The sequence below is a fragment of the Mytilus galloprovincialis genome, chromosome 11 (assembly GCF_965363235.1).
Source record: "Mytilus galloprovincialis chromosome 11, xbMytGall1.hap1.1, whole genome shotgun sequence".
Classification (NCBI taxonomy): Eukaryota; Metazoa; Mollusca; class Bivalvia; order Mytilida; family Mytilidae; genus Mytilus; species Mytilus galloprovincialis.
Window position 1 is genome coordinate 85961663 of NC_134848.1, and position 4800 is coordinate 85966462.

Below are 4800 nucleotides of genomic sequence, written 5' to 3' on the forward strand. Positions count from 1 at the left end.
AAAACAAAGCTGGAATCGGCACGGGTAAGTTCCGTTGAAGATAATTGCTTGCCAAATGCCATTATGGTAAACTATTTATAGAAAATCCAGTTGTTGATTATGGATTTGTTTCGTACCTACTAGACCAACTTCTTACATTGCAGATTAAATACATGTTGACTTTATACAATACAATACAATACAATACAATATTTTTTTATTTTCCAAATTAAAGGGCCCATTAAGAGCATAACATTAATTACAACATGACATAAACATTACAGAGTGATTAAAGAAACATAAAATAATAATTGAAATTCATATATAAGACAAAATAACGGATATATGTTTATTCCAATTACAGGGTCAATGAAGAGCAAAGTAATTTATTACAACAATTTTGATAATTGACACAACTTGATATTAAATGTTGATATTAATCATATATAATTATACTAATCATCTCAATTATAAGATGTTAAGCCACAGCCAGATCAGAGCCACACACATATAAGTACTGTATTAAAAAAAGAATAACAATTATATAGGCTAATATTAACAGGCAAATATTCTCAATGGCCGGGTTAAAAACATATCTGTACTATACCATGATAGATGTAATCTATGATTATACTAATAGCTTTCTCAGTGCAAAACATTCATTAATATAAATTGCAATAATTTTCAATACCTCTAGGTTTTCTTGAATAAAAAGCCATTTAAATTTGGCACTTGTGCTTACCTTTTCAAAATTTTTACAACTTATTGAAATATTATCATAAAATTCTTTTCTTAACGGAGATTATAAAGGGTACATTCTCATATAAAATGTTCTTCATCTTCAACTTTATCCAAGTTGCATTTTTTACATAATCTTAAATTTTTAATTCATCTATATTTTTTTTGCATATCTGTCTTAGAAGAAGATGTGGCATAAGATAATAAGATTGTGGAATTCGTTACCATAACATGTAGTCCAGACTGAGGAGCATTTTTGTCTTATGCCACATCTTCTTATAAGAAATATGTTTAGATTTAATTTCCCCCTAGAATGTGCTTCTTGTAATCTTCAACATATTGAAGTTAAAAAGTTTTAATAGAGTTGTCTCATTGGCACTCACACCACATCTCCCTATATCTATTGGATGGAGAGTTGTCTCATTGGCACTCACACCACATCTCCCTATATCTATTGGATGGAGAGTTGTCTCATTGGCACTCACACCACATCTCCCTATATCTATTGGATGGAGAGTTGTCTCATTGGCACTCACACCACATCTCCCTATATCTATTGGATGGAGAGTTGTCTCATTGGCACTCACACCACATCTTCCTATATCTATTATGTAGATTTAGATATGGAAGTGCAAATGAGTCATCTCTACATCGTGCTTTTCTTATTGTCGGCCGGATTTTGAATGCACTTCAGAGCTTACGTTTGTAATTGTATTGGTTATACCGACCGTCTAAATAAAGTTTTGTGTCTATATATTGTCTAAGTCACAATTATTATTGTTAAAAAAGTAAACCATCAGAGGTCAATATATACTTTTGAATCGATGAAGATTGGTATCAACATCGGAATTGGAGATTTTGCAAAAAACACAGCTATGTACATGGATTTTAAAAGAAAAGATCATTTATACATGTTATAAATACCACCTCATTATTTTTTAATGTAGTATATTTAGCATAACATTGGTCCTTTCAATATTGTCAATATTTTTTTTTGAGATACCAAATTAAAATATTTGGATAATATTTTGTTACGTTTTTGAGTGATACACATTTTAATAATAGTTTGCCTAAATTTGTACATTTTTTTTGTGCAAGTTTTAAAAATTAAGATGCATTTTTGAGTGAAAAGTTTAGAAAATCACTTATGATATATATCAGTACTTCGATCACCTTTAAACTATGTAACAAGCAATGTCATTTACCATAGTTAAATCAAGATTTAATGGAGGTGATTGTCAAACAGGCACCGTTTTTTTAAAAGAAAATACAAAAATCTTACCGAACCGCACATGAATGCAAAGTTTAAAAGTGTTATCTATATAAAGATAGAGATGTTTATTCAGTTGCAGTATGGGATTAGTTTCTAAGCATCCGGGACTGTCAGAATTATTATATTTCTCAGGAAGATTAATTATAGAGGTCAATTCACGTTACAAAAGAGAGGCGAAAATAAAGGACACAGACCAAAGGACAGCAGTATATAAAAAAAACCCGAACAACCGATATATATAAGACTAAAGACTGATCATGCCGATCGCAACCCGTGCCCGACCAAAAAAATGGGGGTGATCTCACGTGCAGATCCTGCTCGACAATATAAAAATAACGGTAGATGTTGTATGATTGCAAATGAGATTTAAACTTTCCACCATAATTCAAATGCAGTTAAATTAGGCAAATAGGTCACCGTTACGAAGCTTAACAAAATAAACAATTAATGTAAAATATATATTTTATTTAGAAAGGCCTAAATCAAACGTTTTCTACCCATTGGGATCAAAATGTCATGACCCAACTAAGAGAAAAAGAAAACATATATGACTTTTAAAAATAGAATTACACATCAGTATACATACACATTTATACTTACAGGGGTAAATAGGTAGGTTAACCCTAACCCTAATCCAAAAAAAAACCAACAACCCCAATGTAAAGATTTTGATTTTCTTTTGACGTAGAATGTGAGGAATATGTCAACTAGAAAATGACAAAAATTCCTCCACCGAAATGGAATTAAATGACAAGAGAGCAAAATAAACAATAAATAGAACAATAATTATTTGCACAATTATGCGGAAGACCACTTTCTAGATGCTAAACGTATGGTCTTGTCGCTTCGTCACACATTTTTTACTGACCACTCATCATTCCATACAATAATCCAGACATTTTTTCTCTCAACCAACCTTCTTCCGATCAAACTTTAGAATTACATTTCCAAACATGTCTAATATTTGTTTTTATGATATGTATACCCTTACGTTTATATTTTTCTTTTCCCATGCTGATTCCGGTGCATTATGACAATAGTGTGAGCGTCCGTTCGTTCGTCCGTCTGTCCCACTTTCGATAATAGTTTTTGGGTGATGTTAACGTCCAATCAACTTGACACTTATAACACATGTTTCATATAATATGACCCCTCTAACTTTATGAGTTTTTACCCTAATTTCAAGGTCAGCTGAACATAGAAATGATATGCAAGTGGGACATCCGTGTAGTATAGACAAATTCCGGTTCATTATAATATTTACCATTGCATTTTTCTCTACTCCAGCTGACTCCAGCACAGTATAACAGTCTGTACGGTCAGAAAGATTTCCAGGCTCACTTTCTTTAAAAGACTTCGATCTCTCAATTCCCCCACCACTCGACTTCGCTGCCTCGATTCCCCCGCCACTCGACTTCGCTGCCTCGATTCCCCCACCACTCGACTTCGCTGCCTCGATTCCCCCACCACTCGACTTCGTTGCAGCACCCATATCTGTACGAATGACATCTTTGACATGGCGTTTTTTAATCTCGCTCGTCTCGACAGAATGGTCATTGATATTTGATGTTCTGACACTTCCTTGTTGTATAGTAAGAGATTTTACATTTTCTTTATTTTGTCCGTTTGCTGATAACTGTTCATTACCAGGAACAATATTAACTCTCTTTTCAACTTGTTTTGACAAGATACCTTGAAGAAACGAATTCAGTTTAGTTAATTTGGTTTGTTGGTCCGTTGACGCTTTCCCTTTTTTAGTGAATATAGCCCCTAGAGATTCTTGTATTCTGTCATGCGGTGAAACAAGAGTATATTGTTCATCATTGTATTTATTTGATTTATTAGCATAGCGTTCTTCGTCATACCCCTTCTCGTGTAAATCATCTTGACCTTTACTACCCGCTGAATATATGTATTCTTTTGTTTCCTTGTCATCGCAATCTCGAACGTCATACATTTTTGGATGCTTATCCCGCTCGTAAGACTGTGTGCGTCGTTTATAATCAACCTGTTGATTTCTCCTCGGACTCAGACTACTTGACCTTTGCTCTTTCTTCGCCGAAACAACGTTAGCATATGAACGTACGTTTCCTGACGACTCTTCATCTTCTTCTGAAGTCACGTGTTTTTCCTGATGTAGTCGTTCAGCTGTTGAAGAGTGGGTATATGTCGATCCCTGCTCTCTATATGCAGCCACTGGTAGAGGGCGCAGCGGTTTGCACATTTGAGATTTTTTAATGTTATTTTCTTTTGATAATCTTGGAAATTCTTCAATATATTCACCACCGATATCATTATCACTATTATTGTCAGTTTCTGTTTCATCAAACCAATCGTAGTTTCCATTGAAGTGTGGTACCCTTGACCTTTTAGGGTCGTCTTCATCCATTATCTTTTAAGTTACTCTTGACTGTAAACTGCAAGGAGAAGAAAGGGAAACTTGTTATAATATGAGCAATTGTCTATTAGTCTTTTTCAATTTTTCATTTTTGGCCATGGTGTAGTCAGTTTATTTTCGATTTGAATGAGTTTGACTGTCCCTCTGGTATCTTTCGTTCCTCTTTCTAAGTGTAAGAGCGTTCCATTTAAATAGTGATAATACTTTAAATGAAGATTTAGTTTTTAAATACAGATTTTAGTCAAATCCTATATAAAATGTCCCCGATCCGACTGGAAAAAAAAGAGACAAAAGTTAAAATAAATAGATAGAGTTATTCCTCTTTGTACGGGCTCTCTCCTGTACATATTATTTATTATCAGGTTTCCATATTTGTTCTAAATAATATTAAATTATTAACAATCATCATGTA